This window comes from Notolepis coatsorum (assembly GCF_963971535.1).
Source record: "Notolepis coatsorum genome assembly, chromosome: 1".
Classification (NCBI taxonomy): domain Eukaryota; kingdom Metazoa; phylum Chordata; class Actinopteri; order Aulopiformes; family Paralepididae; genus Notolepis; species Notolepis coatsorum.
In genome coordinates, this window is record NC_140165.1 from 254,667,227 (window position 1) to 254,693,589 (window position 26,363).

Below are 26,363 nucleotides of genomic sequence, written 5' to 3' on the forward strand. Positions count from 1 at the left end.
CTATACCCCTGCGGCGCTGCGCTACAGACCCCCGACTCTATTCACGGGTGAGCACGACGCACGACCAGCCCCGAGGAATAGCACCTGGACCAGCGGGCCATGGTACCCTGTCAGTACCAGCCCACAGCGAGGCGCAAGAGGGGACTCGCCCAGGAGGTCTCCCCCCCAACGCTCGCCGATGTATCAGCCATCCACGGCGTCATACATTGCCACGCCGTCATTTCCAGACTTCGCCTATGAGAGTCGAGCACAGTACACGGAGCTCCGGATGTGCTTAGAGACAATGATGGTGGATGTCGCTGATGAACGCCACAAGTATGCAATATTACTGAAACACCTGAAAGTACCGCGAGCGCACAATATAGCGCTAGCCTATGCCACCTCTTCGACACCATACACAGCGGCCCTAGCGGCGCTGGACCAGAGATATGGACGTATATGGGATTACGTAATCCAAGAGATAAGGCATATTGATCGCCTACCCCCAGCCACAGACAATCGCTCATTAGACGATCTGTCAATCAAAGTGCAGTCCCTGGTAGGGATGCTGGGAGCGCAACGGGAAAAGGGCATGCATGAGCTATACGCCAACTCTAACGTCGAGAGGATTTTGGAGAAGCTGCCACCCGCAAGACAGGAGCGTTTTAGGCGGCAGAGAGACTACCGGGATCCCAACGGCCCCGAACCATCCCTCCTTGATCTAGCCGACTTCCTGGCGAGAGAAGTCAGCAGCTTATGACTGGATACATTCGGGCGGAGCACGCCAAGCTCCAGAGAGGGACCCAGGAGAATAAATGATGGAAGAAGATCGGTGACTGTCATGCACCAATCAGAGTCAGTACCGAGCAGTAAGAGTCACAGCACCCCCTCGAGAAAAGAGAAGTGGAAGATAGCGTGTCCCTACTGTGAGAAAGAACACTGGCTGTCACAATGTGACCTATTCACAAAGATGAATGCAGAAGAAGTGAGTCAATGGATAAAGTCCAACAGGCGCTGTTACCGATGTGCGCGGCCACACATGGCAGCCGAATGCCGCCTAAAGAAAAGGTGCAGTCGGTGCGACGGAGCCCATCTAGATATACTACACGAAAGTAACAGAAGACGGCCTCCACCTGCACCATCGAGCGGCACCAAGGCAAGTGTCATGTACATTGACCCCGCCAGCAGCAGCGGCGCCCAAGTGCTCTTAAAGGTAGTCCGTGTGACATTGAGCTACCAAGATAAAGTCATGGACACTTACGCCGTCCTTGATGACGGGTCAGAGAAGACCCTTCTGCTCGCGTCCGCTGCGGCCCAGCTGGGACTGCGGGGGAGCAAAAACGAAATGACGATTCGGACAATAAGAAGTGTAACTGAGGGGTACAATTCCCTGACTGTATTACTAGATATGATACTTACTACCACTACCTTTGTACTTAATATTCGGCCACCCAGTACACGGCATAAATATATTATCATGAACACTCTCACGTAGATGAAACGGATCCAACACAAATGTACGAATTAGAAACAGGTCTTTATTTCTACACAGCGATGGTGTGTAGAATAAGCACTTAATCACTTAATTACATTTATGAATTGAAATAGTATGCACTTTTATGGCAAGGAGTATTCGTCGGTATATCAATAGAGAATGTCCAATCTCTGAAGGCGCAGGTGGTAAATATACGACCTGGAATAGTTAAGGAATAACAGCAATGATACTTTAATGATTATAGGCTGGATACACTAGAGGGGGTTAATCCGGTCGCTTGTAAGCCGACAGGAGTAGGAGGGGGGGGGGGTAGAATCCGGCTGCCTCGTCCGGCCAAGGGTATCCCAGGTGAACCCACTGTAGTGCCGTTCAATGCGCCGGCGATCCTTGGACCACAGATGAAAGCAGGTGGACTCTTTGTGGGCCGGCTCTCTCCGGTCCACGGGGGAGAGACGTGAAGCGACCTCGTCTTGCAGAGCGTCTCCTCACCTTGCGTCCTCTCCAGGGGGGGGGGTTCCAACACACGGCAGTGTCGGGGGTCTTTATCCATGGAATAATCAAAGTATCCAAAGCATAATCCGTGCCTGGGAAGGCGGGCTGTCGTCGGTAGAATAATCCGGTATACAGGTCCACTCGCTCGTCGGCTCTGGGGCTCCTCGGGTGCAGCTTCACATAGGGTCAACCACCCTGGGTAAGCAGCCAGTTCTCTGCCCGAAACGATGGGGTACTGACTACGGTAGTATTCTCACCGCACGAAGCACTATATATTAACAGACTATTATTAGCTTAATAGACTACGTCCAACTTGACGATATAGTGCCAAATATGACTATTCAAATATTAATATACACGATGTCTCAATACCGATGGTAGGCGAACTTGGCCTTACTCCCACACGTGGCGTCGCGGGGAGGCTTTACGTCTGTGACTCTATTGGAGGGTAAGAAACTGGACTGAAAAGAAAGTCCTACTTTAGTAGCGCAGTATATATACGCACTATGAACAAATAGTCCCATTAGTGGTGCGGTAGCCAAATTCCTACGCGGAACTAGGACTTGTTCGTACATGTCGAGCGGTACGTTTGAACTGGGTCTGAGGGGTATGGCAGCCTGGCACCAAGGTCTCGACCAATAGTAGAATGGAGACTATTATGGGATGTTCAGTAGGCTAGAATGGATATTCAATGCATATTGTACAAGGAATATACAAGGGATATCAGGGAATATTAGAGAATATACAAATACAATTAAATATATATATATAAATAAATATATATATTCGGTTTAATCTGGCCCTTCACAACAGCCACCCCCTGAATAGGTCCCAGACCTAATCAGTTAAACAGAGACAGATTAATCGCGTTGTCTATTTACACATAAGGGTTTGCTGTAGGGGTCAGTCAACTTCACAAAGTCATAGGGTTGTAGGGTCATGGTCATCATCGATTGTGTCTGGGAGTCGAGGCAGTTCTATGAGCCTTGCCACGGGACGGGTGTAAGTGCGACCCTGGACGAGCACTTCAGCTGCTCGGACCTTGCCGTCGGCACCGGTGATCACTTTGCTTACGCGGCCCGCCGGCCACATAGCTCTGGGCAGTGATTGATCAATAATCATGACGACTGTTCCTTCTGTCAAATTGTCTCTCTCCTTTACCCACTTCTGGCGGGTCTGTAGAGACGGTAGGTAGTGCAGTAGGAAACTGTTCCAAAACTTGTCGGCTAATACTTGGCTGTACCTCCACATTCGTCGGCCGTTCGCTTCTTCAGGCCGGTACATTGTCTGGGGTAATGCAGGATCTAGCCGCCCCATCAGGAGTGTGTTGGGGGTAACTGGGTCGATATCCGCCACATCACTGGAGACATATCCGAGGGGCTTCGAGTTAAGTACTCCCTCAATCTCCGTGAGGACTGTCATTAGGACTTCTTCCGCCACAGTCTGGGCCCCAAGTACTGCGTACAGGGCTGTCTTTATGGAGCGCACTTCTCGTTCCCAAGTGCCACCGAAGTGGGGTGCGTTTGGGGGGTTGAATTAGAAATCAACCTGTGCTGGAGCGAGGTGGGTCTTAAGTTCTGGGCCCATAGCTTGGAAGCTCTCTCTCAGCTCTCTTTCGCCGCCTTTGAAGTTTGTCCCATGATCGGACAATAGGGTAGACGGTCTTCCTTTCCGTGATGTGAATCTACGGAAGGCCATAAGGAATGAGTCTGTGCTCATGGTCGGGAGAAGCTCGATGTGTATCGCTCTGGTGGTCATGCATTTGAATACAATACCCCACCGCTTCTCGGTTCCTCTTCCTTTCTTTATGTGCAGCGGGCCAAAGCAGTCCATACCCGTTGAGTGGAATGGCTTGTCACCGATTCGGAGGCGACATGGAGGAAGGTCAGCCATCCTTGGTATGCTGGGCTGCGCGCGCCACTTGCGGCAGTCTAGACATGTTCGTTGGAAGCGTCGTACCGCCTCTCTTCCTTGTAGGATCCAGTAACGACGTCTGATTTCCGCGAAGACTCTTTCTGCTCCGGCGTGATGTACATCCTCATCGTATTTCTTTATAATCAGCTCTGTGACCTTGTGTCGGCTGTTCAATACGATCGGGTATTTAATGTCATCCGGTAGATTGGGGGCTCTGCGTAGGCGACCACCCACTCTGATGAGGGTGAGAGCGTCGCTCTCGGGGGCCAGGTGAATTAATCTGCTGTCGGATGGGACGGGCTTTCCTCCCTGTAGACAGGCCAATTCATCGGGGAACGAGTCTCTCTGGGCTCGCTGCAGTAGAAGCAATTCTGCTTCCTCGTAGTTAGCTGCTGACATATCAGCGGGGGACTTGCACTCCGGGTGGTACCGCAGGAATGTTCTTTGTTGTGCACTCTCTATGGACGTGCAATCGTCTATGTTAGGGTCGGTGGAGGCTACGGTGCTCAATCCACAGAACACAGACTTCTTAATTTCCACCTCCTCTGGACTTGCTTCCCTCGGGATAGGCATGGGCCACTGTCCTTCCGGGAGTCTTAGGAATGCGGGGCCGTCACTGTAGACATTGCGACGGGTGAGGTCATCCAGGGGCATCCCCCGAGTGATGACGTCAGCTGGGTTCTGTTTTGTATCAACGTAGCGCCACTCTGTTTCTCCGGTTAACTCTTCGGTTAAGTCTTGAATCTCGGTGACTCTGACTCCCACGAAGACTTTGTACTTGCATGAGTCCGATTTGATCCAGGCGAGTACCGTCGTGGAATCTGACCACAGGATTGTTCTAGACACCGGTATGGTGAGCTCACGTTGGATGAGCGTGGCTAGGTGCGCTCCGGCTAGGGCTGCGCAGAGCTCTAGACGTGGGATAGATTGTTGCTTGCGTGGGGCTATTCTCGAGCGGGCGAGGACAAATGCTGTGTAGATCTCTCCCCCCTGGTCTTGGGCCCGCAAGTAGGCTACTGATCCGTATGCGACCTCTGAGGCGTCACTGAAGACGTGTAAGTCCATTTTACATGTCTCTGGCCTCACCGTGGGTGGGAAGTAGCTTCGGCGCATATTAACGCCTGGGAGTGAGTGGAGCTCCATCTCCCACTCTCTCCAGGTGGATGCAAGGTGTGCGGGAATGGGGTCGTCCCAGCCCTGGTCCTTGTCCCACAATGCTCGTACAATCATTTTTGCCCTGGTGGTGTACGGTAGAATACATCCTAGCGGGTCATATTGTCGGGCGAGTGTTGTGTACACACTCCGTCTGGTGGTCGGCACCGCCGCCGGCCTTCCCTGCTCCGTAGTCAGGGGCTTGTGTCTGTAGTGAAGCGAATCTGTTTTGAATCGCCACACCAATCCCAGGGTCATCTCCTGGGCTTCTCCCGGGATTGTAGCCATCCAGGTCTCGCTGCTGGCTGCCTTGTCCTCGGAGGAGAGGCTGCGCAGTACTTGCGGATCGCTGCTGGCCCACTGCCTGAGATCAAAGCCGCCTTTGATCAATGAGGCGCAGAGTTTAATCAGGAGAGCCTCGGCTTCTTCCTGGGTTGAAAGGCTTTGTAGACAGTTGTCTACGTAGAAGCTGTTCTTTACGCTGTATCGGACCTCTTCGTCCGCTGCTGGGTCCTCTGCTACATGTTTCTGTAGTGCAAATGTCGCACAGCAGGGGCTGCACGTCGTTCCGAAGGGGAGGACTTCCCATTGGTAGATGGCTGGGTGCTCATCTCCTGGCTTCTCTCTCCATAGGAACCGTAACAGGGGCTTGTCCGCCTCTACTAATCTCACCTGCAGGAACATTCCTTTAATGTCCCCGCTGATGGCCACCTTTTCCTGGCGGAAGCGGAGTAGAACGCCGAGTAGGGAGGGGCCGAGTGTGGGACCGGGCAGTAACTCTTTATTCAGATTTTGGGATCCGATCTGGTAGCTGCAGTTAAATACTATGCGGTCTTTACCGTTGTGATGGACCTTGTGGTGGGGCACGTACCACGATTCAGTGGTCTGGTCAGCCTCTTTAATGTCCATCTTTGTGACGTGTCCCGCTGTGATGAGCTTCTCAATCTCAGCGCGGTATACACTCTCTTGGGCGGGGTTCTTGGCTAAGCGTCGCTCCGTGTTCAGCAGGTACCGTTCTGTGGCGTCTGTCTTGGCGTGGAAAGTAGGCATTCCTTCTCACCGCAGGAGTGGCGTGGCGTATCTCAACACGCCGTTGACCGGGACTCTCTTGGTCCCTGTCTCGAGGAGGTGAATTGCGTAAATGTCATCTTTAGAGCGAATGTCTTTCTTTCCGTTCTTAAAGGGCATTTGTTCTAAGGTCCATAGCCGCTCTACGTGTTGCAGGAGTGCGGTTTCTCCCTCTGGGACTCGGGAGTGGAGACATCTAGTGGCTGTACTTCGGTTGAGAGATTTGGCGAGCGGGCCTTGGAGAGTCCATCCCAAACGGGTCTCGACTGCTGCAGGGCAGCCTCGGGGTCCGGTATGAACCCGGTCTATCGGGACAATGAGGTCTGCATGGTCGGAGCCTATCAACAGGGTCGGCATAGCATTGTCTATGAGCGGGATCGGTAACTTGCGCAGATGTGCATATTTCTCCATCAGCTTGGCGACGGGGTATGTGTACCGCGACAGTCCTATTTCTTGGCTGGTGAAAGCGTCTGCAATCTGGTACCGTCGCTCAGGCTGGCCGCTTGCTGCGATAGAGAATGAGACATTCTCGCCCTTTATCGTCTTCAAATCTCGTCTTATTGTCCGAATTGTCATTTGGGTTTCGCTTCCCCGCAGCCCTAGCTGGGCCGCAGCGGAGGCGAGCAGCAGGGTCTTCTCTGACCCGTCATCGAGGACGGCGTAAGTGTCCAGGACTTTATTCTGGTAGCTTAGTGTCACACGCACTACTTTTAGGAGTACTCGGGCTCCACTGCTGCTGGCGGGATCGATGTACATGACGCTCGCTTTGCGGCTGGATGGTGCAGGTGAAGGGCGCCGTCTGTTACTGTCGTGAAGTATGTCCAGATGGGCTCCATCGCACTTGGTGCACCTTTTCTTTAAGCGGCATTCGGCTGCCATGTGTGAGCGCGCACAGCGAAAACAGCGCTTGTTGGACTTTATCCATTGACCTGCTTCCTCCGCGTTCAGCTTGGGGAAGGAGTCACATTGCGCTAGCCAGTGTTCTTTCTCACAGTAGGGGCACACTATCTTCCACTTCTCCGTTCTGGAGGGGGTACTGTGGCTCCTGCTGCTCGGTACTGACTCCGATTGGTGCATCACAGTCACCGATCTTCTTCCATCATTTAGTCGTCTGGTTCCTTCTCTGGAGCCAGGGGTGCTCCGTCCGAATGTATCTAGCCGTAGGCTGCTGACTTCTCTCGCCAGGAAGTCTGCTAGATCGAGGAGGTTCGGTTCGGGGCCATTCGGGTCTCTGTGGTCCCTCTGCCGCCTAAAGCGCTCCTGACGAGCGGGCGGCAGCTTCTCCAGGATCCTTTCCACATTTGAGTTGGCGTAAAGTTCATGCCTCCCCTTCTCTCTTTGCGCTCCCAACATCCCTACCAGGGACTGCACTCTGATGGACAGGTCGTCCAGTGCTCGATTGTCTATTGCTGGGGGTAAGCGGTCGATGTGTCGGATCTCCTGGATCACGTAATCCCATATGCGCCCATACCTCTGGTCCAATGCTACCAGCGCTGCTGTGTATGGGGTGGTGGAAGTCGCGTAGGCGAGCGCTATATTATGTGCGCGGGGTACCTTTAAGTGCTTCAGTAGGATGGCGTATTTGTGGCGTTCATCCAATACATCCACCAACATGGTCTCCAGACACATGCGGAGTTCTGTATACTGGGCCCGGTTCTCTTGGGTGAAGTCGGGTACCATAGGCGTGCCAATGTATGACGCTGACTGTGGATACATCGGCGAGCGTTGGGGGAGAGGCCTCCTAGGCGAGTCTCCTCCCGCTCCTTGGTATGGGCTGGTACCGGCAGTGTACCATGGCCCGCTTGTCCAGGTGCTGTTCCTCGGTGCGGGTCGTGCGTCGTGCTCACCCGTGTATAGAGTCGGGGGTCTGTAGCGCAGCTCCGCGGGAGTATAGCCTGGGCTGTACCGGACCTCCTGGTCCGGTAGAGTACTGTGCTGTCTTCGGGCGTGGTTCTCCTCCTCTTCCTCTTCGTCTTCAGTTAGGTCATCCAGTGCTTGTAGTCTCTGGTTTAGCCTCTCCACAGGATATGCTGCTCCTTCCCGGTTGCTAGGTCTCGCTTGGACCGGTGGGGGGAGGTGGTCTGTGGGGGGTATAGACCTCGTCTGTTGGTCAAGTTCAGGGTTGTTTACTCGGCTAGGGGATGCCGCCCTGGAGGTGTGTCTAGACGAGTTCCTGGAGCCTCTGGCGGAGGGAGAGGGTGTTGTCCGTCTGATCAGCTGTTCTATTAGTTGCGACTGCTGTCTGTCGCGCGCTGCGTCCCGTTGAGCACCGGCTCGTTCTCGGGCCACATTCTCTTCCATCTGAATGCGTCTTATTTCTAGACGTATCTGCTCGTGTTCGCTTCGCTGCTGGATCTGCAGTCGGTCGCGTTCAGCAGCGGCGTTCAGGCTGATGAGGAAGGCCTGCTGTAGGGTCCTCTCTGCCTCTGGAGAAGGCGGTTGTATAGGGGAGCCTTCCCTCGGGGTACTCCTTGCGGAGCCTTGGAGCTCTATCTCCACGGTGCTCTCCCCGTCTTCTTCCGTGCCGAGTTCTCTCTCGGTAGCGTTGTATTCCTCCCGGGACTCATCGGGGACTACTTCTTCAGTACTGGCGGGGTGTGAAGTCATGTCTGGTTCCCACTGGTCCCCACGTGAACTTGGTCAGTTACATTAGAGCCCGTAGGGGCCTCTATGGTCGGGGTAGTCTGGGCGTTGGGGTTAGACATACTTTTACTTTCTAGTTTTACCGCGTTTACTGTTAGTAGAAGACTAGGTTGTTGACTGACAGCGTAAGCCTCTAAGTACTGAGGGAGCCGTCGTTCGCGCTGCGGGCGTTGGTTAGGAGGATCGTTTCGTGGAGTGTTCATCATAGGCCATTTCAATATTAATAACACTATATTAATATTACACTAATTACCATCCGGCTCGAAGGACCAATTGTAACTGAGGGGTACAATTCCATGACTGTATTACTAGATATGATACTTACTACCACTACCTTTGTACTTAATATTCGGCCACCCAGTACACGGCATAAATATATTATCATGAACACTCTCACGTAGATGAAACGGATCCAACACAAATGTACGAATTAGAAACAGGTCTTTATTTCTACACAGCGATGGTGTGTAGAATAAGCACTTAATCACTTAATTACATTTATGAATTGAAATAGTATGCACTTTTATGGCAAGGAGTATTCGTCGGTATATCAATAGAGAATGTCCAATCTCTGAAGGCGCAGGTGGTAAATATACGACCTGGAATAGTTAAGGAATAACAGCAATGATACTTTAATGATTATAGGCTGGATACACTAGAGGGGGTTAATCCGGTCGCTTGTAAGCCGACAGGAGTAGGAGGGGGGGGGGGGGTAGAATCCGGCTGCCTCGTCCGGCCAAGGGTATCCCAGGTGAACCCACTGTAGTGCCGTTCAATGCGCCGGCGATCCTTGGACCACAGATGAAAGCAGGTAACGGGCAGCCAGAGCGACGGTATAAGATTACAAATGCTTTCACCAGCCAAGAAATAGGACTATCGCAGTACACCTACCCTGTCGCCAAGTTGATGGATAAATATGTGCACCTGCGCCAATTACCTATCCCGCTCATAGACGGCGCTACCCCGACCCTGCTGATAGGCTCCGACCATGCAGAACTCATAGTCCCGATTGACCGGGTCCATACAGGACCCCGAGGCTGTCCTGCAGCAGTCGAGACCCGCCTAGGGTGGACCCTACAAGGCCCCCTCGCTAAATCTCTCAACCGAACAGCAGCCACTAGCTGCCTCCACTCCAGAACGACAGAAGAAGACACCACTCTCCTGCAGCATGTCGAGAGGCTATGGACACTAGAGACAATGCCCTTTAAGAACGAAAAGAAAGATATTTGTTCTAAAGAAGACATTTATGCCATCAACCTACTCGAGCAGGGGACAAAGAGAGTCACAGTCGCGGAGTGATGAGATACGCAACTCCACTCCTGAGGCGAGAGGGAATGCCCACCTTTCACGCAAAGAAAGACGCCACGGAGCGCTATCTATTGAACACGGAGCGGCGCCTAGCCAAAGACCCCGCTCAAGAGAGTGTGTACCGCGCTGAGATTGAGAAGCTAATCACAGCGGGACACGTAACAAAGATTGACATTAAAGAGGCCGATCAGACGACCGAATCATGGTACGTGCCGCATCACAAGGTCCATCACAACGGCAAGGATCGCATTGTGTTTAACTGCAGCTACCAGATCGGATCCCAAAATCTGAATAAAGAGCTCTTGCCCGGCCCCACACTCGGCCCCTCCCTACTAGGCGTGCTACTGCGCTTCCGCCAGGACAAGGTGGCTATCAGCGGGGATATCAAAGGGATGTTCTTACAGGTGAGACTAGTAGAGGAGGACAAGCCCCTGCTGCGGTTCCTATGGAGAGAGAGGATCGGAGATGAGAACCCAGCCATCTACCAGTGGGAAGTACTCCCATTCGGAACCACATGCAGCCCGTGCTGTGCTACATTTGCACTACAGAAACACGTCGCAGAGGACCCAACAGCAGATGAAGAGGTCCAACACAGTGTGAAGAACAGTTTCTACGTGGACAACTGTTTACAAAGTGTTTCGACTCAAGAAGAAGCCGAGGCTCTCCTAATCAAGCTACGCGCCTCCCTGATCAAAGGCGGCTTTGATCTCAGGCAGTGGGCCAGCAGTGACCCGCACGTATTGCGCAGCCTCTCCCCCGCGGACAAGGCTGCCAGCAGCGAGACCTGGATGGCGACCATCCCAGGAGAAGCCCAAGAAATGACACTAGGACTAGTCTGGCGCTTCAAAACAGACTCGCTCCACTATAGACACAAACCCTTGGCTCCAGAGCAGGGAAGGTCGACGGCGATACCGACCACCAGACGGAGTGTGTACAGAACACTCGCCAGACAATATGACCCGTTGGGATGTATTCTACCTTACACCACCAGGGCAAAGATGATTGTACGAGCACTATGGGACAAGGACCAGGGCTGGGACGACCCAATACCCGCACACCTTGCCTCAACATGGAGAGAGTGGGAGACGGAACTCCGCTCACTCCCAGGCGTCAATATATGCCGCAGCTACTTCCCATCCACAGTGAGGCCAGAGACATGCGAGATAGATCTACACGTCTTCAGCGACGCCTCCGAAGTAGCCTATGGATCGGTGGCCTACTTGCGTGCCCAAGAGAAGGGAGGAAAGATACACACTGCTTTCATCCTGGCCCGCTCAAGAATAGCCCCACGTAAGCAACAATCTATCCCACGTCTAGAGCTCTGCGCAGCCCTAGCAGGAGCGCATCTAGCCACGTTAATCCAACGTGAACTCACCATTCCGGTGCACAGAACAATCTTGTGGTCAGATTCCACGACAGTACTCACATGGATCAAGTCTGATTCATGCAGATACAAAGTCTTCGTGGGAGTCAGAGTCACCGAGATTCAAGAGTTAACAGAAGCAGCGAGCTGGCGGTATGTGGACACCAAACACAACCCAGCTGACGTCATCACCCGGGGAATGTCTCTGGATGACCTAACCCGTCGCAACATCTACAGTGACGGACCAGAATTCCTCAAGCTCCCGGAAGGAGAGTGGCCTACGCCCACCCCACGGGAAGCAAGTAACGAGGAGGCTGAGAACAAGAAACCTATGTTCTGTGGACTGAGCACAGTCGCCTCCACAGACCCCAACATAGATGACTGCATTACCCTAGAGAGTGCGCAGCAAAGAACATTCCTGCGGCACCACCCAGAGATTCAGTCCACCACTGACATGTCAGCAGCTGACTACGAAGAAGCAGAACTTCCTCTACTACAACGAGCCCAGAGAGACTCGTTCCCCGATGAGCTAGACTGTCTACAGGGAGGAAACCCCGTCCCATCAGACAGCAGACTGCTCCACCTGGCACCAGAGAGTGACGCCCATAATCTCATCAGAGTGGGTGGTCGCCTGCGGAGAGCCCCCGATCTACCGGATGATATTAAGTACCCGATCGTCTTGAACAGCCGACACAAGGTCACAGAGCTGATCATAAAGAAATACGACGAGGATGTACACCACGCAGGAGCAGAGAGAGTCTTCGCGGAGATCAGACGTCGTTATTGGATACTGCAAGGGAGAGAAGCAGTGCGGCGCTTCCAGCGAACCTGTCTAGACTGCCGTAAGTGGCGCGCGCAGCCCAGCATACCACGGATGGCTGACTTACCCCCCTGTCGCCTCCGACTCGGCGACAAGCCATTCCACTCCACAGGCATGGACTGCTTTGGCCCGTTGTATATAAAGAGAGGAAGAGGAACCGAGAAGCGGTGGGGTATTGTATTCAAATGCATGACCACCAGAGCGATACATATCGAGCTCCTTCCGACCATGAGCACAGACTCATTCCTTATGGCCTTCCGAAGATTCACATCACGGAAAGGAAAACCGTCTACATTGTTGTCTGATCACGGGACAAACTTCAAAGGCGGAGAAAGAGAGCTGAGAGAGAGCTTCCAAGCTATGGGCCCAGAACTTAAGACCCACCTCGCTCCATCCCAGATTGACTTCCAGTTTAATCCCCCGAACGCACCCCACTTCGGTGGAACCTGGGAACGAGAAGTACGTTCTATAAAGACAGCCCTGTACGCCGTGCTTGGGGCCCAGACTGTGGCGGAGGAAGTCCTAATGACAGTCCTCACGGAGATCGAGGGAGTATTGAACTCAAAGCCCCTCGGTTACGTCTCCAGTGATGTAGCAGATGTCGACCCAGTTACCCCCAACACACTCCTAATGGGGCGGCTGGACCCCGCGCTACCCCAGACAATGTACAGGCCTGAAGAAGCGAACGGCCGAAGAATGTGGAGGTACAGTCAAGTACTAGCTGACAAGTTTTGGAGCAGCTTCCTACTCCACTACCTACCGTCTCTACAGACCCGCCAGAAGTGGGTAAAAGAGAGAGACAATTTGACAGAAGGAACAGTCGTCATGATTATCGACCAGTCACTACCCAGAGCTATGTGGCCGGCTGGCCGCGTAAGCAAAGTGATCACCGGTGCCGATGGCAAGGTCCGAGCAGCTGAAGTACTCGTCCAAGGGCGCACTTACACACGACCCGTGGCGAGGCTCATAGAACTGCCCCGACTCCCAGATACTATCGATGATGACCATGACCCCATGACTTTGTGAGTTGACTGACCCTTACAGCGGACCTTGAGTGGTAGACAGTGAGGTTAATCTGTCTCTGCTTAGCTAATTAGGTGGGACTAATTAGGGGGCGGCTGTTGTGAAGGATCAGATTAAACCGAATATATATATTTATTTATATATATATATTTAAATAGTGTTTGTATATCGTTTGATATCCCCTGTATATTCCTTGTACAATATGCACTGAATATCCCTTTAGTCTACTAAACAGCCCATAATAGTTTCATTCTACCATTGGACGAGAACCTGGCGCCAGGTTGCCATACCCCTAGGTTCAAGTTCAATCGTGCCGCCCAACATGTCGTGGCAAGCCCCGGTTCCGCGTAGGAATACGTCTGGCGAAATACGAATGGTACTATTTGTTCATAGCGCATATATATATGGCGCAAGTAAAGTAGAACTTTCTTTTTAGTCCAGTTCTTTACCCTCCAACAGAGTGACAGATGCGAAGCCTCACCCACGACGCACGTGTGGTGTAGTAAGGCCTACTTGGCCTCAGAATAGGCATTGAGATATCGTGTGGATTAATAGTTGAATAGTCATAGTTTGGCACTATACCGTCGAGTTGGACGTATTCTATTAAGCTAATAATAGTCTATTTATGTATGGTGCATCGTTCGGTTAGAGTTATAAAGTTATCAGTACCCCCATCGTTCCTGACGTTATCTGGACGCTTAACCAGGCTGGGCAGACCCCTAGTGGTGCTTGCATCCGAGGAGCTCCGGGCCAGGGCGACTGGACCTGTATATTGGATTACTCTACCCGGACGACGGCGAGCCTTCCACGGCTTGGATTATGCTTTGGGTGCTTTGATTATTCCATGGATAACGGCCAACACTGCGGAGTGTTGGAACTACCCCCCGGAGAGGACTCCAGGTGAGACGGCGCTCTACACCAGTGAGGTCGCCTCACGTCTCTCCGTTGTGGACCGGCAGCTACCGTCCACCAGAGGGTCCAGCTGTATTCGTCTGCGGACGAGGTTCTGTGGGCACCGTGTTCAAGACTTTGAATTCTCCCAAGAAATCGTCGGCCAGATGGGATACCGCCAGCGGCTTCTCTAACCCCCCCCTCCTACTGTCTTACAACCAGCGGGACCCCCCCCCCCTTAGTGTATCCAGCTATAATCATTTAAGTACCATCGCTATAGTTCCTAAATATCCAGGCTGTATACTTACTCCCTGCGTAACCAGAGATTGGACATTCAATGTTGATTTACCTACGAATACTCATTTGCCATACAAGTGCATATTTCAAATCATAAGTGTAAACAAGTGAACGTTGTATATACCTTTTGCTATATTAAATATTCGATTTGTACATTTGTGTGGACTTCGTTTCATCAGGTGGGAAAGTGTTCATCATACTTATATCATGTACTGGATGGCCAGAAGTTAAAGTACAAGAGGTAGTGGTATTAAATACCATATCTAACAATACAGTCAGGGAATTGTACCCCTCAGTTACACTATGTACTGTATAAATACTATACATGACAATGATTGTTGTTTGCGGGTTCCGGTATCTCTGTGTCCGACGGACTCTGTCAAGTTTTGTGGGAAATCTGTGTTCGAGTCACTGCAGGACTTGAGGACCGGTACCATGGATCGACGGATCTGACGGATTGACAGGAGGTACTGGGGCGTGCAAACAATGATTACATGTTAGTACGCTAATGTTATATTATTAACAGTGGTAATACTTATTAAAAGAGTAGTAATACAACCAAGCTTTCAAATGAGCAGTATTACAAGCCCTTTCGTAAAATGATGATAATGATGATGATGATGATAATAATATTATTTGTATTATAGGCGATAATGGTTCTCCTAGACATACATTCGGTTTATTATAAACAAGAAGAGATTAACAACTCTTCATGCTTACATTTCATATCAACTGGATATAACTAGACCAGTGACTTGAAGTAATCTTGACAGAAATAGTAATTGACTCAAGAACTTGGCGAGTTTAGCACCTCGCCGGGGGATATCGAGCGGCCACAGGCTTCTATCTCGAGTAGATGATTGAGATAGATAGAGACTGCCTGTAGCTCTTAACAGTTATATAGCCTTATCTTTAGGGTGTTATATAGCCTTATTTTTAGTGTGTTATATAGCCTTATCTTTAGTGTGTTATATAGCCTCATCTTTAGTGTGTTATATAGCCTTATTTTTAGTGTGTTATATAGCCTTATTTTTAGTGTGTTTTTTTTTTTTTTTTTTATTATTATTATTGCAGAACAAAAAGTTATTAAACGTCAGTACTCAACACACAATGCATAATGAAACTTTCAGTAAAGGTGGTTATAATATATGCAAGTACAGAAACAGGATAAAACAAAAATAATCTATAATAACATTTTAGCCGTATACAGTGTATATCCAACGAAATTACAATTATATAAATGTTAGTATATAATATACCCCTAATAACTATTTTCTAAAACCCTACACACATATGCTCCAGCTCAAACCCCCCCCTCCCAGACCCCCTCTTGGATAGTACCTCCATTATCCCTCACTCCTAACCAGACACCACCATTATAAGCTAGCTTTTATTCTCTCCACCACTTCTAACCACATTGACATTTTGGATTCATTGATCCCCAGAATTCTTGCTGTAGATATTTCTTGATATATCACATCAAGATATGTAAGAAACCACACTTTTCGGCACATTTTTTCCGGTTGAAACCAACGTGATGCGATCAGTTTTTTAGCTACTGTGATACCCGATAAAACCAATCTTTTTAGTTGTGGATTCACTGCAAACTCAAAAACATCATTCAATAGTAATACCGCGGGGTGTACAGGTATATTCCAAAATACGAGTGTTGATAATTGTTGGGACACATCTTTCCAGAATGCCTTAACTGGTGGGCAGTCCCAATACATGTGCATAAATGTTCCTTCGTTCCCATTTGTACATTGGGAGCATTTGGAGTCTTGTATAAGCCCCATTTTGCACAGCCTTATAGGAGTCAAGTATGTCCTGTGAATATAGTTCAGATTGATTTGTTGATGATCCGGGTTCCTTGATGTAAGTCGGACATTTTCCCAGGCTCCTTGCCAATCAAAGTCATATTCCAGGTCTGGTATATCCCTCCTCCAGACAGTGTCTATTTGAAGGGTTTCATACGAGGACGTTAGTAATTGATAATAAAAACTTGATACAAAACCTCCCAATGTATCTCTTTCATAGAAAAATTTGTGGTATCTGTGGTGTTCAATTGGTACGAGTAATGGAACACCGTGAGATCTCATACAAAGTCGTAACTGTATGTAAAAAAGCCATGTGGACTCGGTGAGGTTAAACTTTATGCATATTTCGACATAACTACAGAGGCCCTTGTTATTAAAAATATCCCCTAATGAGTGTATGCCTTTCTCTTCCCATATAGGGAATCTTATAGGTCGTTTTCCCATTAGGAGTGCATTGTTATTGAATATGGGAGTGTGATTATGCCATTCTTGAGGGTTAGGATATTTCTTTTGTGTTTCCCGCCATGTTCTGATTGCATGGGTAATTATTGGGCCAAATTCTCGCTCACAATGCTTGATTGAAATTTTAGTGTGTGCTATGTCTTCCAGTCTCTGTGGGGCTACCATGTTTTCTTCTAATTCTCTCCAAGATACCAAAGCCTGGGGGTCAAACCATATCTTCACTGGTCTTAAAGTGAAGGCCTTAAAATATTGTAAAAAATCTGGGACTGCCATGCCACCGTCTGCTTTATTTCTCTGTGCGGTGGATCTTTTTATGCGAGGTGGTTTGTTATTCCAAATAAATTTGTATGTGGAGGTTTGTAATCTTTTCCAGTAGCCCTCTGGAGGAGGTAATGGAAGCATTGAGCTGAAGAAATTGATTCTTGGTAATACATCCATCTTAACTATTGATACCCTTGCCTGTACTGAGTTTTTAAGTTTTGCCCACCTGTCCAGGTCGTCTTTGATTTTGTTCTGTATTTTTGTGTAATTGTGCTTCACCGTTTGTTTTATGGTGGGAAATATTTCCACACCCAAGCATCTGAAATGTTTGACCATGGGTATCGCACCTGGGAGGGTTGTGTCTTTTTTTGCACTGGTGTTAAGAGGAAGAAACGCCGACTTAGGCCAATTTATTTTAAATCCCGATAAATCACCAAAGTTTTCTATCAACTTGAGTATATGCGGCAATGTGTTGTTGGGGTTTTGCATGAACAATATTACGTCGTCCGCATATAAACTAATTTTAAGATGTGTGCCCTTGATTACTATTGGTTCTATGTGTTGGGATTGTCTTATAAATTGTGCTAAAGGTTCTAATGATAGATCGAATAGTCCGGGACTAAGAGGGCAACCCTGTCTGGCTGAGCGTGATACCGGAAAGATATCGGAGATGAATGTGCCTGTTGTAATCCTGGCCGATGGGTCCTTGTATAGTACTTTAATCATATCAATGAATCCTTTTCCTAACCCCATCCTTTCTAATACTGCCCATAGAAACGACCATTCTAACCTGTCAAATGCTTTCATAGCATCCAGGGATAGTATCGCCTTAGGTGTGGTGTCCTCTTTGTCAGCATCTAGTACGTGCAGTATTCGCCTTATGTTATCATTGATCAGGCGACCTTTTATGAAGCCTGTTTGGTCCGGATGAACTAAAGACGTCATATGCTTTTGCAATCTGATGGCTAATATCTTAGAGTACAGTTTGACATCGGTTCCGAGGAGGCTTACAGGACGGTAACTACCGCACTCAGTGGGGTCTTTGTCTTTTTTGTGAAGAACTGAAATAAGTGCGGTATTTTGGTGTTTATGGAAGCTTCCCTCTTTGACTGAGTATATGATCATATTTAGTAATAAGGGTCCAAATATGTCCCAGCAAGAAATGTACATTTCTGATGGGATACCGTCAATTCCCGGAGCCTTGCTGTTTTTCATTCCGGATATGGCCTCCTTGAGTTCTTCTAATGTGATCGGTACTTCTAACTGTTTAGCGTCTTCCTCCGTAATTTTAGGGAGAGTAATTTGATTAAGATATGTGTCTAATTTGTCTTGATCAAAGGTCGTTTCTGAATTATATAAATCGGAGTAGAATTCTTTGAATGTATCGTTTATTATTTTGGGTTCTGTTACTAGAGTTTGTTGTTTCCTAATGGCAGTTATATCTGCAAATTTTGCATTAATTCTTAGTCGCATGGCTAATAGGTGACTAGGTTTAGAGCCTTGGAAGTACTGCTGTTGTCTTGTGCTGCGTATTTGCAATTCAGATTTTTGTCTGTATATTGCTTTGATCTCTGTCTTTAGAATGTTTACTTGGTTTTCTAGTCTAGTAGAGTTGTTGTATTTTAAAGAATTAAAAAGCGTTGAGTAAAGCGTTTCCATTTCAGATAGTTTTGTGTTTTGATTTTTGCGCAATATGGAGGAAAATCTATCCGAGAAATCCTTAATCATAGTCTTTACCGACATCCATAATATTCTGGGATCTTGCACCGAGTTAGCATTATCCCGTAGGAATATTGTGAGAGCTTCTTTAATTTGTGTAATGAATTCATTGTTGTTAAGCAGCATAGAATTAAAACGCCATCTTGGGGCCCGGGAAGATAGTGTACCAAATGTTGCTTTCAGGATTAAGTAGCAGTGATCTGATAGCGCATTGGGTGTCATTTCCACTTCATATTTATCAAATATTCTCAGGGATGCAAAGACGTAATCAATTCTGGATAGTGTGTTGTGTCTCGACGAACGACAGGAGTACTTGCGGGTCATGGGGTTAAGTGAACGCCATAAATCAGTTACCCCTGTTGATTTCGACCAATCTTTTAATGCTTTAGATGAATTTTTTTGTTCGCTGGAAAAGGTAAGGTAAGTTTTGTCCATCCTTGGGTTCCAAATGGCATTAAAATCCGCACCTATTATATATGAGTATTCGGGATGGTTTAACATTTCTCCGGTTAGTGAAGTGAAGAAACCCACTTCGTACAAATTTGGGGCATATACCGCTGCTAATGCAATTTTCCTGTTATTGTGTATAATCCTAGCTATAGTTATGCGCCCCTCAGCATCCGACCATACCCCTTTCAATTCGATATTTAATTTGCGTCTGACGACTATGGCTACCCCTCTAGTTCTCGTAACAAAAGAAGAGTGACTAATATTATGGTATATGTTATCCGCTAACGTATTTATGTCTTCCTCTAAAATGTGCGTTTCGCTTAATAGAGCCACGTCCACATGTTCTTTTTTCATCAGTGTGAGCACGCTTTTGCGTTTGTGTTGTTTGTTTATCCCGCCGGTGTTCCATACCATTATATTCAAACTAGCCATAATCTATGCATGTTTTTGTGTAGTTTTTGGTAATGTTTCTGGAGTGTGAAGCTACAATAGATGTACATCCAATTAATGAGGTCCCGTTGAGAGCTGAGCTTAAAAACATATATATATACAAATAAAAATCCCCTAATTTCCCCTCACCCAGAAAGTCGTACAGGCCTGTGTTCCAAGAACACATCCTCCGCGATTGACTTTCTCCCATAGTCCACCGGATTGCCCAAACTGAGCATTGTAATCTTAATCTACCTATGCTAATTGCCATAGGATCTAACATTTCCATTCTATTGCAATAGAATGTCGCTTTTGGTCTTGCCCCTTCCCTTACTGTAATGAAGTGTTGTGATAAATTACAGAAAAAATAAAATAAACAATAAAAAAAAGAGAATAAACTTTTATCGACATATTCATTTGAACCCTCTACTAACGTGTGGAAAAACGGAAAAAAGGAAAAGATTGTAGAGCAATATTGACACCTTAATGTGAAGAACATTGGAAAAGAACAATGTAAGTTAAAATATATTTTAAAAAATATAGAGTAATGAGAAGAAAAAATTAAATAAAATAAAAATCAATGGAAAGATATAGATAAGGAATGAGAGATAGAATAATTATCAACGTGGAGAAGCCACTAGTCTCGAATTAACAGATTAGATATGATAGAAAAGCAGCGCCTTTTAGAGCTTCAATGTGCCCTCAATGGAGTGATTACTTAAATTGTTAGAATAACCTTGTAGTGTTCATACGTTTAAGTGTGGTTAATTTTTAAACTATTATTAAAGATTGATAGAACTTCATTTAATTTATTATCTGCTATGTGTATACACACCGGATGTTTATTGTTAGAGTTGTAGGCTTCGTTGTCATGGTGCCTTATATTCTAGAAGGTTGTAGAGTATACTATTGCCTAGACTATTTTATGTTCCAGAATGATCTAAGAGACTCAGGGCATTTGAGCGATAAACCCAGAATATTCCAGATAGATCTTTTTGCAATGATATGTATTTGTCTCCTCAGAGACCAGAGTCTGAAATTATAATGTATTATGAATCGTATTATACACAATACACATTGTTATAGACGGCTTGCATATCGTCTGCTACCTTGATGAACACAATAAAGTCATTCTAACACTGGTATACAATGAGAAAGAGGCTTATATGTTTCCGACATTTTCGCCCTGCCTTGGGTTATTTGCTCCAATTCGATTCAGAAAATCCTCAGCTTCCATAGGTGTGTGTATATCTGACCTGCGACCGTCACTGCCCAAGAATGATAACAGCGCTGGGTATGATAGCCTTGGCTTGTAACCGGCTTTGAACAGCTTTTGCATCACATCTTTGTATGGTAGACGTCGGTTGATGGCATCTTTGCTCAAATCTTCGTAGATAAATATTGGTTTACCATCATAATTCAGATTCCCACGTTGGTTGCGAGCATATTTGATGATGTCATCCCTTGTTGTAGTCTTCCGCAGGGTGACAATGATGACTCTTGGCCCGTTGATTCTTTGCCCCCGAGAACCGATTCTGTAAACTTGGTCCACTTCTGGCACTTTGTTTGGATCGATGTTATTCAAAATCGTTGATAACACTGTTGGAAAGTTGGGATCTTCGCAGTTTACTGCTTCTTCAAGCCCTACAATGCGGATGTTATTCCGCCTGTGGTAGCGTTGGGTTTCTAGTAGCCTCTCCGCCGCTTCGTTTTTAAGCCCTTGTATTTCCCTCCGATATTCTTCTTTCACTCTTTCCATCTCTTTTCCCATCTCTGTCATGCCACCTTCGTTCGCCTTGACTGCTTTTGTGATTTCTGTCACCGTATTCTCCACTGTCGTGTTAGTTTAGTGTGTTATATAGCCTTATCTTTAGTGTGTTATATAGCCTTACCTTTAGTGTGTTATATAGCCTTATCTTTAGTGTGTTATATAGCCTTATCTTTAGTGTGTTATATAGCCTTATCTTTAGTGTGTTATATAGCCTTATCTTTAGTGTGTTATATAGCCTTATCTTTAGTGTGTTATATAGCCTTATCTTTATTGTGTTATATAGTGTGGTAGTTTTATCAACCAACCTGTGTAAAAATGTACCAGCCTGCACAGAATGGCGAAAATGGGACAGGTAATTTGCACCAACATAATGCACACTACAGATTAGAAAATTCAAAGACAATTCAACCAGAACCAGTTGGCCGTTTCATCTCCTGAGGAGGTGATGAGATAAGCAGCTGAGTGGTTTACAGTTTTAAGATCAAAGAACCCCCAGTAGACATCTAGCCTGTGAGTTTGAATACACAGGATATACTCAGGAAGGCCTTAGGGTTCACAAGGGGGGGAGGGATAGATTGCCAAGGGTGGCGATGACTATCCCCCCCCCCCCCATGGTGACCAAAAGGAACCACGTAAATAACCTACATCAAAGAGTTCCCCTTTTGCCCCGTTGGGGTTCTTGAAACTGTTGGAAAAACGCCCACTAATAAATTCAGTTCTGACGTCACTGTAGTGGACTAGCCTATGACAGCCAGAGCTATTGTTTCTCCAATCAGGAAGCTCGGTACGAATCAGACGGATACGCCCGCTTGACGTAAAATTAGGGGCGGAGTCTAGATTTGAATATGGCCGGCTCCACGGAGAAATCAGACACACAACCCCACAAACGAGACAACGCTCAACAGCTCACTCTACACACTCCCTTTGACTCAAGGACAAACCGACCGGCAGAGAGACGGCAATTCCAACTACCATCAGAAGAAGCCGAGACGAGAGATGCTTATAGACAAGCTTTTTAGGTTATATTGAATATTTAGTCTGAATTCTACGATCCTCCGGCATATTGGATGCATCTCGTAGGTTCATTGCATTTATTCTTTTGTAATATCTGTTGAAATCCTTTTCATTAAACACGGATTCTTCAAAGATCGATCTGCTCGGAACTCGTTTTCTTCAACCGCTGCGCCGTTTTCTCTGTTGGTAACGAGCAGAAACCATTACCTGGTTATCTGCATTTGTAGATATAGTACTACAAGGGCTTTTTAAGGTTTAACACAACGCAGAGCAGGTAGATAGATAGATTAAGCTAGGAAGTTACTACATTTATTGGTGTCGTGGCCCAAGAATTAATACGACCGTTTGATCGAGAACAGAAAAAGATTTTTTTTTTACTCCATATTGTTCACCTCAACAAGTCGTCATCGCGGATCCGGAGCTGATAAACACAGGTGAGTGTGACTATGGAGTGTACAGGCGTTCAATTCGAGCCAAGAGGGGGATTGCTAAGATATAGCCTCATGTAAAATGAAGATGTATATTGGGTGCACAAACTATCCGGTTATGGGAAATGGTCATAAGCGTCGGGTGGCGGCAGATGAAAGGTTTTTCTGGCCAGGAATCTCGGTAATCTGCTGGCGTGCGACAGGAGGCGCCTCCTGGCAATACGAGATCCCTGAAACGTATTCTCGGGATAAGGAGCGCTAGGATGATTGGGAATTTGTTTGTTCTGAAGGGGAAGAGAGCCGTATGGGCTCTGTTGCTCTTTAGAACATATAAATCGGTTTGGTAAGATGAATTGGGGCCTGCGTGATCGGGGAACGTGGTTTGTGCGATTACAGGATTATTACGTAATAATTGATATAAGCGGGGCCGGGCGTGCTCAAGGGGCTTCAATAGGATGGTTTGTTGTCTGAACATGGATAGTCAGGACATGTATCTGCGGGAAACTATCAAGCCGAATTAAATGAAGATGTATGTTCGAATTTAGGGCGTATATCGAACAGATCCGGAGATCTTTTTTGATCTTGAGCATAACCGGCGTGTTAGTTGATTGCGTACGCTGTAATAATGAATAAGTACTTAGTGGGAAGCCGATTAAAGCGCTATAGTAAACTTAAACACTGACTATAGTACGGGGGGTGAATATGCTTGATCTTGCATTTAGGAAGTCGCGCGGTAGTTATTGACGGAATGTAAGATCTGCCGCGGACGTTCGGGATCTATGATAAGTAAGTTTGGAGGATGTGTATGATATTGCAGCTATGGTTAGGCATGTGTTTGAGTATGAGTGAAAGGATTTATGGTTGTGTTGTACGTTGCGTGATGTGTATGGATTAAATCTGTAAATTGGCACTTACAATATGACTGAGAACGGTTTTTAATATTGAACCTGGTGCGCACGCTATATCCACTGCGCCACCCAACTATGCGTGGAGGGGCGCGTGCATGCTCGTCGGAGCTCGTGCTGGACAAAGCGCATTCTCGTCAGAACTCGTGCGTATCGTAGGGCGCGGCTAGGTTAAAGCTACATGCTACAATAGCTCGTCGTGGCTCGCTTGGGGTGTTCAATACTGTATGTTGTGAATGGGATGATATTGCAGTGTAACTGTATTGTCATTTATGTTGGATGAGTCGTGTGAGTTTGCGGTATTGGCTAATGTTTACATGGTATTGGCTGAAAGTTTGAACGAATGCAGGATGAGTGGCGAGTGAGTAGGCCGTATGAGAGTGCGCGCATGCGCACTTGTGAGAAAGGACAATGTGTGTGAGACGTGAAAGACTGAGATTAATTATGATGTGGTTAAAAGTGCACTAGGTGGCGCCAGAGTCAACCTGGGACACGCGGCCGTTTTAAGTAATTGTGATGTGGTTAAAAGTGCACTAGGTGGCGCCAGAGTCAACCTGGGACACGCGGCCGTTTTAAGTGGAGTGTAGTGGTCGCCATTTTAGACGGGCTGAGGTGACCATTGTAAGGGGTTTATGTTTTCGGTGTGATGTGGTAGGTACTGCGCTAGGGGGCGGTAGAGGCGTTGGACTCCCGTCCTGGGCAGCATGTCATGCGTGGCTTATTGTATGGTTGGATGTATGTGATGTCCCTCTGTTTCTCTCTCTCCCTCCCCTCTCTCTCTCTCTCTCTCTCTCTCTCTCCCCCCCTCTCTCTTACCTTTCTACTACCTCCTTCCATCTCTCCCCCCCTCTCTCTCTCTCTCTCTCTCTATCTCCCTCACTCTCTCTCTCTCTCTCCCTCTCTCACTCTCCCCACACTCCTTCCCTTCTTCCCTCTCTCTCCCCCTCCCCTTTCTCGCTCTCTCTCTCTCTCCCCCCCTCTCTTTCACCTTTCTACTCCCTCCTCCCATCTCTCTCTCTCTCTCTCTCTCTCTCTCTCCCCCCCTCTCTCTTACCTTTCTACTCCCTCCTTCCATCTCTCCCCCCCTCTCTCTCTCTCTCTCTCTCTATCTCCCTCACTCTCTCTCTCTCTCCCTCTCTCACTCTCCCCACACTCCTTCCCTCCTTCCCTCTCTCTCCCCCTCCCCTTTCTCGCTCTCTCTCTCTCTCCCCCCCTCTCTTTCACCTTTCTACTCCCTCCTCCCATCTCTCTCTCTCTCTCTCTCTATCTCCCTCACTCTCTCTCTTTCTCCCTCTCTCACTCTCCCCACACTCCTTCCCTCCTTCCCTCTCTCTCCCCCTCTCTCTCTCCCTCTCTCACTCTCCCCACACTCCTTCCCTCCTTCCCTCTCTCTCCCCCTCTCTCCCTCTCTCTCTCTCCCCGCACTCCTTCCCTCCCTCTGTCCATCTCTTTCCCCCCCCCTCTCTCTCTCTCCCTGCCTCCTTTCCCGCCGACCCCCCCCTCTCTCCCTCTCCCTCTCCTCTCTCTTTCCCCACACCCCCTAGCCTCCCTCTCACTCCCTTTTTCCATCTCTCTCCCTACACTCCCTGTACCCCGTCTCCTCTCTTTCACTTCTATCTCTTCTCTAACTTTCTCTCTTTTCTCTCTCTCTCTCCCTCTCTCTCTCCCTCCCCCTCCATAGGAGGCGTTTGGGCAGTTGCAAAGTATGGCGTATTGTGTAATATGTTTTATGGTTTGGAACAGGTCTGTTCGGGACCACGTGCCCCCCCCCCCCCCCCCCTCCATGGCTTCTTTCTCTCCCTTTTTCCCCCCCTTTATGCCTTTCCTTTCTGGTCTCCCCCATTTCCCTCCCCTTGCACTTTCTTTCTCTCCCTTTTCCCCCCCCTTTATGCCTTTCCTTTCTGGTCTCCCCCATTTCCCTCCCCTTGCACTTTCTTTCTCTCCCTTGCCCCCCCCCCCCCCCTCTCCTTTTTTTTCCTTCAGCCCCCCTCTCTCTCGCTCTTTCCCTTTGCCCCCCCCCCCCTTCTTCTCTCTCACTATTTCTCTCTTTCTCTTCCCTCTCCCCCCCTCTCCTTTTTCCTCCCGATTTCCCTCTCTTTTCTGCCCCCCTCCTTGTCTTGCTCCCTCTTTCCCTTTGCCCCCCCCCCCCTTCTGCATGTTTTTCTCTCTCTCCCTTTTTCCCCCCTCTCTCCCATTTCCCTTCTACCCCCCCACTCCATCCTTTGCCTCAATCACTGAGCCCTTCTCTCTCTCCCCCCTCTTCCTTCTGAAGACCGGCATAGAGATACATGTTTTCCCTCTGGCCCGGTCCTCTCTTGACCGGTCGGCGGTTTTGTTGCGGCCTTTTTTCTTGTCCTAGTATTGTGTTTAGGTTGGGGTCTTCGTGTCAGTGGACTGTGGTGTGTGTGGTTATAAAGTTGTGTTGTTGTTTGTGGGGATTGCAGGACATATTAGGATACGCGCCGGTGACAGAGGAAAGAAGAGGAGGACGGAACATTCGACATGGTTCCTGGTTTGAGTGACAGTAGTAGGCGGGTGCTTCGGGGGTGTGCTGTGGCGGTGGTTTGGTTGTGTGTGTTGGTCAGTATGATAATGTATGATCCATATCAGCGACCTGAACAGCCAGAGGTGGTGGTAGTGGGTAGAAGGTCGCTGCCAGACC